We start from the raw sequence: 13,648 nt of genomic DNA, 5'->3' as shown, positions 1-13,648 counted from the left end.
CACATACATTTGGATGCCCTTTAAAATGTTTCTGTTACATTTCTAATGAGATGTACTTTTTAATAAAATATATGGTAGGGGGACGTGGCCACCATCCATTTGCTTCATGTAATGCATTCGTCTGGGGACTCTATCCTGAGTGACAAGCCAGATAATTTTTTCTAATTTAGGAAAACATATACCATGATGGGCGGTAACCATTCAAGCAAGTCGACTCTTTATGGTATACTGGGTTCAGGTGCTTTAACTGGGCGGGAACCATAAGGGTTTCAGTCTGAGGGCTGTTTCGATATCATTACTAAAACGATGTCACTTGGGACTATCAGGGGTCGTCACCCTTGCCTTAAATGTCGGTACTTAGTATCCTGGCTCCGGACCCCTTCCTACTGATGAGGAAAGGAATACTGTAAGGTAGATACATGAGCTTTCTACATTGCTAAACAGCTGATTGCCCTTACAGATATTGGCCCTAAGGATGATGAAGTGTGGTCTGCTGCTGATCATCTTCTTTGACGCTGCATGTGATGCAAGGAGCTCTCTGCTTACACCTTTTGCAGGTACAGTTGCTTAAAATACGCACACACATTCAGTATGAACATATACGTATATGCATATCTGGTAATTCTTCCAAGATTATCAAGTAATTTTCACTAAAAACATAAGTCGGTCTCACACTATACCTTCTTGGGCTCAACCAACACGTACCTAATTTCCCTGTGAACCTATTCATTGGATCTCTTTCCCCCATTGGCCTGTTTCCGCAGGAGTTTTTTTCCCTCATGGCCCGATTACGTGCCACTTACCCACACCTATTTTCTGCCAATAATCCATTTTCTACATGATAGTTAAACCTCTCCCTGAACTATATTTCCCTTATACCAAATCCATCTTTGGACTAATTTTCGTCATGGAATTATTTCACTCCATGACCTATTTACTACATGGACCCATTTCTAATCTGTGGAGACATTTTTATTTTTTCCAGAGGCATATTTTCCTGGAAGGATTGTTCTTCTTTCATGGGTGAAATTCCTCAATTAAGTTTCCACAAGAGACTATTCCCCTACATCTAGTATTTGCTTTCCGCGGAATAATAACATCAACAACAACAATAATAATAATAATAAAAAATAATAGTAATAATAATAGTAGTAGTAGCAGTGCTGATAGTAGTAGTAGTAGTAGTAGTAGTAGCAGTAGTAGTAATAATAATAATAATAATAATAATAATAATAATAATAATGAAAACAATAATAATAATAACAATAGCAACTAGAACACCGTATAATCGTCCAAGGACAATTTTTATGAAGACAAATTTCTCACAGCCATTGCCTGCTAAAAGCCAAGCTATAAAGGAGCCTTGAAGTCAAAGTCACTGATACTGTGCATGTCACCTTAGGCATCACATTCTGTTAGTCGACCAAATTTGGTGGCTGTAGCCTTAATCCTTCATGGAACATTAGCATGTACAAAATATACGGAAAAGATCCGTTTTTTGACCACAAACGATCTCAGAAAGTAATCAGCCAAATAAAACCATATTCCTTTCCACACTGCGTCTGCCATAAGTCCACGTTGCAGTAACATTTTAGCTTCCTAGCTTAAGCGGTTCTTGAGACAGGGAGGCTGAATCACTTTTCTATGTTCCGGGTAACATCCGGAGATCAGACTGACGGACTGCCACCGTATTTGGCCAAAAGAAAAGGACAGCTGTCTGACTAAGTTGACCAATTTAGAAGGCTATATGCCAAATAGCCCTTGAAATATGGCTTTTCTATTGAAGTAAAATAACAATAATGACTGGAAAAATAAAACTTCCCACAGTGATGTGGAAAGTTTTACTAAAAATTATTTGTCACAGAGATCTGTCCTTAGTCTTTTATGGACTTGTGTTCGCATTTGGCCCTATTTACCCCAAGAACCAATTTCTTCACCGACCTATTCCAGCGACGGATTATTTACCAATGATCCTATTCCCGACTATTCCCTACTGGACGAAATATAACACACACACACACACACACACACACACACACACACACACACAAATATATATATATATATATATATATATATATATATATATATATATATATATATATAGATATATATATATATAAACTTAGAAAGCATATTCTGTTTAACAAAGGAAACACCAAAGAACCATTTCGTTCATTGCTTGATTTCCAGACAACAGCTTCATATCCTCCAGTATGTTTTTTACTATCTATCTATCTATCTATAGCCCGACGCCCTAATCCCGCAAAGGGTGGCCGCAGACAAAACGCCTCCAAGTCACTCTGTCACCCACCATTTGACTACCCTCCCCCCAACTCACCCCCCCCTCCCTCATATACCTCTCAACTCCATCCCTCCACCTCATCCTCGGTCTACCCCTCCCTCTCCCTCCCTCCACCTCACCTACATACACCCTCTTAGTCAGTCTTTCATTCTCCATTCTCTCCACATGTCCAAACCACCTCAGTGTATTTCTCCTAATCTTCTCAACCACATCCACATCTACCCCACAACGTTCCTTCACTTCTTCATTCGTCAACCTGTCCCTCCACGTCACTTCACATGCTCCTCTCAAGTAACTCATTTCCACTGCTCTCACTCTTGACTTGTTCCCCTCTTGCAAGGTCCACGCCTCGCTTCCATACGTCAGGGTAGGGATCACACTACCATCATGCAGTGACTTCTTAACTTCCATACTCACCTCCCTATTTCTCATCACTGCTTTCAGTGTACCAAAAACCTTCCTTCCCTGCTGTACCCTTTCACGTACTTCATCCCCCAAAGTTCCATCCTTACTCATCACACTACCCAAGTACTTGAATGCACTCACATTCTCCATATCCTCACCATCCAACCTCACTGCACACTCTGTGACTTCATTCCTCTCAAACACCATAACTTTACTTTTGTTTACATTAACTTTCAGCTTCCTCCTCCTACACACTGTCCCAAAATCATTCACCAAACCTTGCAACTCCCATTCATCTTCACTCAACAATACTGTATCATCAGCAAACAGCAACACCGGAAGCTTCCAAATCTCACCCTCATTCATTAGGGCCAGCCCCACATCCACTACCCTACCTTGCACCTCCTTTACAACCCCATCCATATATATATTAAACAGCCATGGAGACATCACACACCCCTATTTCAGTCCCACATTGAGATCAAAGAACTCACTCAGCGCACCATCCACTCGCACCGTAGCCCTTTTCCCTTCCTAAATCCCCCTTGTTCTTCTCCAACTAGCTCCTCTGTCATATGCCTAACCCTATCAATGAGTATTCTACCATATATTTTACCAGTCACACTAAGAAGGCAAATACCCCTATGGTTACCACATACTTCTCTCTTCCCTTTTCCTTTGTACAGAGGAACAATTATACCTGATTTCCAGTCCTCTGGAACCCTTCCCTCTACCCAAGCCAATCTACACAACTTCCATATCCACTCCACAATAATCTCACCCTCATACCTAAGCATTTCACCACACACTCCATCAATTCCTGGGGCCTTTCCCAGCTTAATCTTATTCATCGCTTCCACTACTTCCGCCCTACTGATCTCTTCCTCCCTCCTCTCATTTCTTCTTCTCCCAGCCATTCCCCAACCACTTATACTCACACTGCTCTCACTCTCTACATTCAACAAATCCTCAAAGTGCTCCTTCCATCTCCTCAATTTCTCTCTCTTCTCCACCAACAATCTATTATTCCTATCTTTCACTCCCCTATTATTTCCCCTTTCATACTGCCTTACTTTCTTTACCTCCTTCCAAAACAATTTCTTACTCTCCCTCCATTTCACACTCAGATTCCTCCCAAACTCTTCATCCACTTTCTTCTTACTCTCCTTCACCAGTCTCTTAACCTCCCTTCTTCTGCTCACATATACCTCTGTCTTCTCTCCCTCATCTTCTCCCCTACCTCTACTCGCCAACCATTCACCATATGCCTTCTTCTTTTGTTCCACAGATCGTTTCACCTCATCATTCCACCATGCTGTCCCTTGCACACCCTTGCATCTCCTCCTCACTCCACAAACCGCCTCACACGCTGCGCCTATCTCTTCCGTGAATATCTTACATATGTCTTCAACCCCTTCCATCTGCTCTAGCTCATACCTTCCCAATCTTTCTTCCACTATGCTCTTATACTCTGTCATTTTCTCACTATCTTGCAATTTCTCCACTCTTCTCACAGGAGCTGCTTCCTCCTGTCTTCCCCTTCGCCTCCTCAACCACTTTCTTTGCATCTTTACCTTGGCCATCACTAAGTGATGGTCCGAGACTCCATTCACCCACCCTCTCCACATTCTTGGATCCAACATTTGTCTTCTCATTCGCTCATCCACACACACGTAGTCTATCATTGCCTTTCATTCAACAAGTTCACCATCCATCCTCCTCATTACTCTCCATGTATACTGGTGGACCATCTTATGACGAAAGTAGGTGTTGGCTATTGCCAGCCCCTTACAAGCACAGATGTCCACCAAAGCACTACCATTCCCATCTACTTCAGCTGGCACACCCCACTGACCAACCACTCCATCCACTCGTACATTCCAAACTTTGCCATTCATGTCTCCAATCAACAGCACTCTCTCGCTCCTCTCAAACTTGTCCATACATGCTTCTACTCTCGCCCAAAACTCATCTTTCACTCTTGCCACTCGATCCTCTGTTGGAGCATACACACATACAATCGCCCATGCTTGTATACCTACTTTCATCCTCACCCATACAATCCTTGCACCCACTGTTCCATACTCTCTTATAATCTCCTTCCACTTCTTGCTTATCATCAGACATACTCCCCCTCTCCCCCTCTCATTCTCACTGACTCCCACACATATACCTACACCATATTCCCATTCTCTCACCCTTTCACCTTGCCATTTAGTTTCAGTCAATCCACATATATCCACTTTTGCATCCTCAAGCACCTGAACAATCTCTCTCTCTTTCACTTCATCATTCACTCCTCTCACAGTCCATGTTCCCACCCTAAGAATGTCCATTGTCCGTTCCTTAGTCATCAACGTATGGTCCGTCCGGGTCCGAGGCGCATTATTCGCTTTTTTAGTTGGTTCTTTTTACGGGGTGGGGCACTAACCCACCACCAACCCTTTTAGTCGCCTCGTACGACAAGCAGGGATACTGGGGGAGTATTCTTGAAACCCCCCTACCCACAGTTTGTATCACTCGAGGTATATTAAGGTATGTAGACAATAATTTTTCAAATAATAAGGCAAAAAAATAGATGAGGATGAGGTTTTATTCAATTTCTCCAAGAAAACAACAGCATAATTTGTCAAAAGATGCCTTGGATGGCAAAGCCTAATCAAGTGCCTTGTAAGTGTGCTGACTACTGAGTCTCACAGATGTAATGTCTATCATCAGTTACAAAAGCAAACCAGGACTCATCATTTTTTTTTTCTCTCTCTCTCTCTCTCTCTCTTCAAGTGTTAAGAAGCAAGTATGGCAAAATACTACAGCAAAGAGTAAATTATTAGTCCACAGTGTTTCGTTCACTGAAAATTGTTTCCTTTTCAAATTACTTATTCTATATCATCTCTCTCTCTCTCTCTCTCTCTCTCTCTCTCTCTCTCTCTCTCTCTATATATATATATATATATATATATATATATATATATATATATATATATCATCGGTCATATCCACTTGTGAAAAAAAGGCCTCCCACAACTTCCTCCACGAATTCCTTGACTGGGCATATCTCTGCTTCGTTTTTCCAGCAAGTTTCTCTATCTGATCTCTCCATCTCCTGTCTGGCTTTTTTCTGCTATGCATACAATCTCTTGGTGTCCAGTCAGTCAGCCTCTTGCTCCATCGGTTATCCCCTATTCTTGCTACATGGCCTTCCCACCTCCATTTCTGTTCTTATATAACTCTAATGTCTTTGACTTCCTCTGCTCTCTCACCCCTATTCCTGTCTCTTAAAGATTTTTCCAGCATAGACCTTGTTTCGGCTGTTTGGATTCCTCGACTGGTCACTAATATATCAGCTTGGAACCCCACAGCTGATCACCAATTTATATATCAGCCGAGACGTGACCTCTCTCTTCCAAGCAAGATTATAACATTGCGCCTGGTCGAAGTCACTTCCGGCTGACACACTCCACCAAAATGTCTTTTCACATGCTGGAGATGGTGGGAATCGGTGTAGATTCCTGTTGAAGGAATTTAAGGGTAGCGTGTGCAGGTGAACTGAAACTGAGCAGATTAAATCTCTGTTTATTGGCCACAGAAAGATACAACTACAACACAGAGAGCTCAGAATTAGTACGTCCCTCTCGTTCTAATGATACGTGCGTTCTGCTCTGGCTGGCCGGCATCCCCTCTCGATGTGGCGCTGAGGTCAGCACATTCAGAGGTGCCAAACCCCACACTGGGATTTATACGTGAATAGAAGCACCATAACTTTACCATGTACATTATACACCTCAGTAAAGTAGCATTAATTACATTAAAGTATACCAACAAGGTAAATATTTCCTCCCAGACTTATACATATATACAATATATTTCTCTATCGCCTTCCCTTTACCCTAGGTTGTTTTGATTGAAAAAGGATGTCTGATTGAGCATCCTATCCCAAGCCACACTTTACAGTGAAATGGTGTTTTGTTGTTTATCATTCACACTGTATTACACATTGTTAATTGTGAATAAACAACTTTGTATGTAATAAGTAACAACATTGTGAAACTACAACTCGTCATGGGAAAATGATGTTGGCACCAGAACAACCTTTCCATTACTCTCTGATATCGCGGTAGTTTATTTTCCATCGATTTTGCTAGTTTTCGGGTCTGACAACCGTACGTCATAACTGGAAGTATATATTCGTTACATACTTTTCGTTTCATACATACTGGCAAACTTGCCAGTATATATATATATATATGAGGGAGTAGTTCCAAGGAGAGTGGAAAGGTTACAGGAGGATGAGAAAAAGGCAGAGTATAAGAAAGAAGTGGAGGAACGATTGGGCAAATATGAATTGGAGCAGATGGGAGAGGTGGAAGGTGTGTACGATATTTACAGAAGAAATATGTGCAGCATGTGATGTGGTGTGTGGAAGGAAGAGAAGACGGAGGGGGGTGCAAGGAACAGCGTGGTGAACTGAAGAGGTGAAACAGGCTGTGGCAGAAAAGCAGAAAGCATACAATGAATGGATGAGAAATAGGGGCGTGGAAGAAGCTGAGAGGCGGAAGAGAGAGTTATATGTAGAAAGAAAGAGAGAGGTGAAACGATTAGTAAGAGAGAGTAAGAAGATAGTGGATGAGGAATTTGGAAGGAATTTGAGTGTAAAGTGGAGGGACTGTAAGAAAATGTTCTGGAGAGAGGTGAAAAGAATAAGACAGGGTGGAAGTGAAGTTAGCAGGGGAGTGAAAGATAAAAATGGTAGATTACTAGTGGAGAAGGGAGAAAAAGTGAGCAGGTGGAGAGAACACTTGAAGGAATTGTTGAATGTAGAGGATGGAAGTAATGCGAGTATAAGTGGCTGGGGAATGGCTGGGAGAAGGAGGGAGGTGAGAAGACAGGAAGAAATCAGTAGGATAGAAGTTGTGGAAGCAATGAAGAAAGTTAAATCGGGGAAAGCTCCAGGAATTGATGGAGTGTGTGGTGAAATGCTGAAGCATGGGGGAGAGATAGTAGTAGAATGGATGTGGAAGATGTGCAGATTGGCCTGGGAGGAAGGTAGAGTCCCGGAGGATTGGAAGTCAGGTATAATTATTCCCTTGTTTAAAGGAAAAAGGGAAAAAGAAGTGAGTGGTAATCACAGGGGCATTTGTCTTCTTAGTATAATAGGAAAAGTGTATGGTAGGATACTGATTGACAGAGTTAGAGAAAGAACAGAGAAATTAGTTGGAGAAGAACAGGGAGGCTTTAGGAAGGGAAGAGGTTGTGTAGATCAGATATTCATTCTTAGATCTTTAGTGGAAAAGTTTCTAGAGAAGGGAAAGAAGTTATATGCGGCTTTCATGGATTTGGAGAAAGCATATGACAGGGTGGATAGACAAGGATTGTGGAAAGTGTTAAGAATATATGGAGTAGATGGGAAGTTGTTGAATGCTGTGAAGAGTATGTACGATGGTGTGAAGGCTGCAGTGCGTGTGGATGGTGAACTAAGTGAATTTTTCTCTTTGAAGGTTGGTTTGAAGCAGGGATGTGTCATGTCTCCATGGTTGTTCAATCTGTACATGGATGGGGTAATAAAAGAGGTACAAGGTAGGGTAGTGGATGTTGGAGTGGCCCTGGTGAGAGAGGATAGTGTTTGGAAACTCCCTGTACTGTTGTTTGCAGATGATACTGTGTTGTTGAGTGAAGATGAAGAGGAGCTGCAAGGCTTGGTGGATGAGTTTGAGAGAGTGTGTAAGAAACGGAATCTAAAGGTAGGGAAGAGTAAAGTGATGATCTTTAAGAGAGGTGAAGTCAGTGAATGTACAGCGAGGTTGGATGGTGAGGAATTGGAAAATGTGAGTATGTTTAAGTACTTGGGTAGTGTGATGAGTAAGGATGGAGGTTTGGAGGGTGAAGTGCTTGAAAGGGTACAGCAGGGAAAAAAGGTTGCTGGTTCTTTGAAAGCAGTGATAAGAAACAGGGAAGTGAGCATGGAAGTGAAAAAGTTGCTACATGACAGTATTGTGATACGGTACCAACTCTAACGTAAGGAAGTGAAGCTTGGACATTGTTGGAAGGACACAAGTCAAGAGTGAGAGCAGTGGAAATGAGTTATTTAAGAGGAGCCTGTGGAGTCACATAGAGAGACATGCTGACGAATGAGGATATAAAGGAGCGTTGTGGTGTATATGTGGATGTGATAGGAAGCGTTAACGGGGAACACACTTAGGTGGTTTGGCCATGTGGAGAGGATGGAGGGTGAAAGACTGACGAAGAGAATGTATGTGAGTGAGGTGGAGGGGGGAAGAGGGAGGGGGAGGCCGAGGATGAGATGGAGGGATGAGGTGGAAAGGTATATGAGAGAGGGGTGTGTGAGTTGGGAGCAGGGCAGTGAAATGGCGGGGGACAGGGCGACTCGGAGGCGATTTGTTTGTGGCCACCCCAAACGGGATTGAGGCGTCTGGCAATAGATAGATAGATATATAGTGTCGTGTGTAAGAATCTATATATATTTTTTGTGTATATTGTGCATTTATGTATGGTGCGTGCGTATTGCTGGGCGTGTGTGTGTGTGCTTCGATGCTGTGTATCCACCATCTATGCACATGCACTCACTATCACGTTGTTGCCTGTTTAGTGTGTACACATTTATAATGTCCTAGTGAATATTATTCTGTTTGCTCTCTCAACGCAGGTGTGACTAATATTGTTTTTAATGTCAGTGACTTTTGGTGGAGCTTATACTGGTGACATAAAAATTTGTATTCACCAGTGATATTTATAACGTTTGGAGTATGGAGGAGAGATCAATTTGCCTAGCATTTTTCTGTATATTTCTCTTCTGGCCTCCAGCTGCGTGTTGACGTCTGCACGCAGCCAGAGGGTATATAAGGGGTAGAATTTTTATGGAGCGAGGGGAGAGAGCGACGAACCACGGAAGTGTGCAGATGTCCAGATTCTGTTCTTGCTGCAACCTCTCCTGCTGTTGGTCATGACCCGTTGAGGGGGGCAGACAGCAAGCCTCGGCCTTCTACGACCCAGACAAAGATCAGAGTTGCTGTGGTTTGGTTTAACGTTCAGGTGGGGTACAGTTTTATCAAGCGCCAGGACACTGGCATTGATATTTTCGTGCACCACCAGGCAATTGCTAAACCAAATCCATGGCATCTCTAGCAATCCCTAGGTGATGGTGAGACAGTGGAGTTTGCCCTCTTCAGAATGCTCAAGGGTCCTGAGGCTAGGGACGTCATCGGGGCTGCCGTGCAGTGCTCTGCCTATGCAAGGCGGCGCCAGCCCAGGGATCACGGGTGTTCAGGGGAGGTAACCACCGTCGTCAAGATGTTCATCGCGATGGCAAAGGCTTTTTGTGGGGATGATTGCGTGTTCTCCTTCCTAAGATCTTCAAGGAGAATGGGCTGCCCAACCTTATCATCCCCAAGTGCTTCGTCTGTGATGTGCATACAGTCTCTCACAGACGGGAACGCCGGGCTCGTAAGCCTCGACCAGCTACTCCTCATCAGACTCCAAGGAAGAGGCTTAGGCTGGAGACCCCACTCAACAAAAGGACGACCTCTTAAGTTGACGGCCCGGCCCCGAACCTGGCTAACGATACGGCTACATCCACGGTGGAAGTACTCCAGCTGCCAGCAATGTCTGAGGAGGAGCGGGACTCATCTGCCACCGCCTCCATGGCCGAGGAAGCGTCGACTGGCTCCTCGGCCGAGGAGGAAGTCGAGGAGTCCCCTCCTCCTCAGACAGAGGAGGACACCCCATCTCCCCCTCCTATTATCGACCTTAAGAGTCAGCTAGACGTAGCCTCGTATAGACACCTTCTGGCTCTCAGCACTCACACATGATCGTACCAGCTCAGAGCAACAACATATACAACCCTCTACGATCTGCTCCGGGCTGACGATCGTGGTGAGATCATAAGACCTGTGCTGATTGTCAGGGGGGAGGAGGTGCATCTAGCCGATCTTAGAGCATTCTTTTATATGCTCCCGCCTCGGCTGGCCCCCTAGATGGGCGGTGTGCGTGGCGAGGGAGTGACCTGTACTAATACCATCAATTTCGGCTGGCCTAATACCCCGAATAGAGGGTGATGGCCATTAAACCCCTCCAATAAAAAAAAAAATGGAGTGAGAGTTTTTGTGAGACTGGCGTTGGGAGGGGGAGTGTTTGGACTGGAGATCAGAGAGGGAGGAGAAGCAGTATTTTGTGTATTGTATATATTTCTGAACATCTTTTCACTTCGTATCAGCATCCAGTTGCAAGTATTATTGTTACTATATTAATATTCTTTGTGGCAATCAAGTGCAGTTTAGTTAACTCTTTTTGTATGATTTTATTCCTTTTGTCTGGCAAGTTTGGTCCCAGACTTAAGTGTGATTATTCGGGGTATTATCAGGTTGCTTGTTTTTCTCATTCATTTGTGTTTCATTATCTCATTGTAAATACTGTATTGTAAATAATATTAGTTTGTATTATATTAGGTATTATTCATTGTGTTTTTATTTTTGCCCTTGAGTACGTCAGCTGGTTTTATTTACATTCGGACCTGTGTTGCGAGATTGGAGTTAGTGTATTTTTTTTAATTGTTTTTCATCAGTTAAATTTTTGTTAAGTTCCCTATTCATCTTGATTGTTTTTCATCGGTTTTCACGCAGTCAGATTTAGTTATCATGTGTTGCCTACTCCCATCTCATAACATATAAACTGACATTATCTCGCCAGGATAATACCCTGATATTTTGTTTACTGTTGAGTCATTCTGGTACTGTATCATCATGGAGGGTAGAACTAGTGATGTTACTGTTGCACCCGTACATATTGCGAGTCAGCAAGATCCAGCTGACTTCTTCAACTCAGGACCAGCGGAGGATAAGGGTAGGGGGTTGCAGAGGCAGGAGTTAACCTACGTTGCCCAAGCTCTTGAAATTCAGAGTGAGTCAGGTAATGCCTTCCCATTAACTAACTTAATCTGCCACCGACTGCTTGGCACAGGCCCATACGAAGTCCCTGGATCCTTGCCACACCTTGAATCACACTCTAGATCAGTTCATTCATCCCATGATAGTTTAGCTGAGGTCACTGTCATCCAGCAGAAAGAATTTATCGATGCAGAGCAGGCTAAGCGTGATCATGAATATAGGATGTTACAGTTTCAGAGGGAGAAGAGGGAGGAGCAGAATAGGATGTTACAGCTTCAACTACAGCTTCAGAGGGAGAAGAAAGGGGAGGAGAATAGGACGTTAAAGCTTAAACTACAGATTCAGAGGGAGAAGAAGGAGGAGGAGAATTTTGAACTGCGGCAGATGAAACTTGATTATGAAATGTGTATGAATTGGCCAAGTGCCCCAACCAATTTTCCCCATTCTTTTTCAGACTTTAGAGCAGCTGAACCCACAAAATTAGTTCCGCCATTCGATGAGTGCTTAGTCCTGGAGTTCTTTGATCGATTTTAGAAGATTGCTACAGGTAATAAGTGGCCCAGAGACAGCTGGTCATCTTTAGTTCAGACAGTAATCAAAGGTAAAGCGTTGAAAACCTATGACAGTCTCAGCCACCAAGAATTACAGGATTACTAGGTACTAAAGAAAGCCATACTGCGTGCATACGAGATGAGACCTGAAGCTTACAGGCAGAAATTTAGGAATAGTAGGAAGTGCCCGCATGATACCTTTCTAGTTTTCAGAAGGCATATGACTGATGCATTTAATCAATGGATGCGAAGTGAGGATGTCTCAGAATTTTATGTTAAGCTTAAGGAACTTGTTATCCTAGAGAACTTCCTTGATATGATTGATACAGATTTAAGAACTTACCTTGCTGATAGGAAAGTTAAGAATGCTGCTGAAGCTGCAGTTTATGTAGAAGATTATTTATTGTTGAAGAATTTGAATAAGTGTAAGGAAGTTCCTAGGAGTGTTCCTCAGAATTGTTACCTCACTCAGCTCCCCAAACAACCATCTCAGAAGCCCAGCTCCACGAATTCCTCCACACCCAAACCTGATACACCTCACATTTCCCCAAAACATACATGCCACCCATTTCCTTGTTCATATTGCATGAGGCCAGGTCACACTGTAGATAGATGTTGGCGAAAGTCAGGTGTCATGAAGCCAGTGAGCTTTGTTTCTCGTTGAGCTCCTGCGGATACCCCTTCAGTTGGTTCTCAGTTGTTAGTCAGAGAAATTTAAATGTTTTACCCCCTTCTAGGGTTGAAGTTCCAGAAGATGGGAAGAAGGAGGCCACAGTTGTGTTGGAGCCCACTGTTTCAGGAGGTGTAGCACAGGCTGTGACGAGCAGTGTTACCCCTGCTTCTTCGTATGCCCCTACCTGTATTCTGGTTCGGTGTAGGTGAATGGCACGCAGCATCCGGTGCAGATTCTTCGTGACACTGGTTCTTCAATTTCTTTGTGGATAAGGCCAAATAATGAAGTTCTTGATGTTGTAGGTGCAGAGTTTGTTCTGATTAGGGGAGTAACAGGGGCAAAGACTGTGCCATTAGTTTCTTGTGAGGTTAAATGTCAGTTATTTGATGGATTGGCACGATTGGGTGTTATAGATTATTGACCAGAGGGTGGTGTTAATTTCGTATTTCACAGTGACCTAGTGAGAGGTGAGGAGATTACCACTCCAGTTTTGTCAGAGGTGCCAATGTCTGAAGTTCCCTCGCAGGTTGATCCCAGTGATGCAGAGGTATTCCCAATTTGTGCAGTGACTAGGTCTATGTCACGTGCAGAGAGGAGTCGACGGGATAACGTTACTTGTAGTGTGCCCTGCATCGCCGTACCAGAGACAACAGTTACTCCTACGTCCAAGGACATGAAACAATCAGACAGTTAGATATCTTTGGCAGATACACGTATGGGTTCTTTTAAAGATACTTCACCTGTTCCATTGAAGGATGTGAACATTGAGAAGTTAAAGGAGTTGCAGTCTGGAGACCAGGAGATTCAGAGTTTGAAG

General features: G+C 43.4%; 1 long non-coding RNA gene across 1 annotated transcript in view; it reads left to right on the top strand.

The window, feature by feature from the left end:
- LOC145395613 (uncharacterized) overlaps positions 1–13,648 on the top strand; it is a 136,611-nt gene that overhangs the window by 96,966 nt on the left and 25,997 nt on the right. Inside the window, exon 2 of the long non-coding RNA XR_013896643.1 lies at positions 461–557. This is a non-coding gene — a long non-coding RNA (uncharacterized LOC145395613). The remainder of the gene's footprint in view (positions 1–460; positions 558–13,648) is intronic.

This window comes from Coenobita brevimanus, chromosome 32 (genome assembly GCF_032717465.1).
Source record: "Coenobita brevimanus isolate Jiangsu-jjx chromosome 32, ASM3271746v2, whole genome shotgun sequence".
Classification (NCBI taxonomy): Eukaryota; Metazoa; Arthropoda; class Malacostraca; order Decapoda; family Coenobitidae; genus Coenobita; species Coenobita brevimanus.
This window is presented reverse-complemented; position numbering and strand designations above follow the sequence as displayed.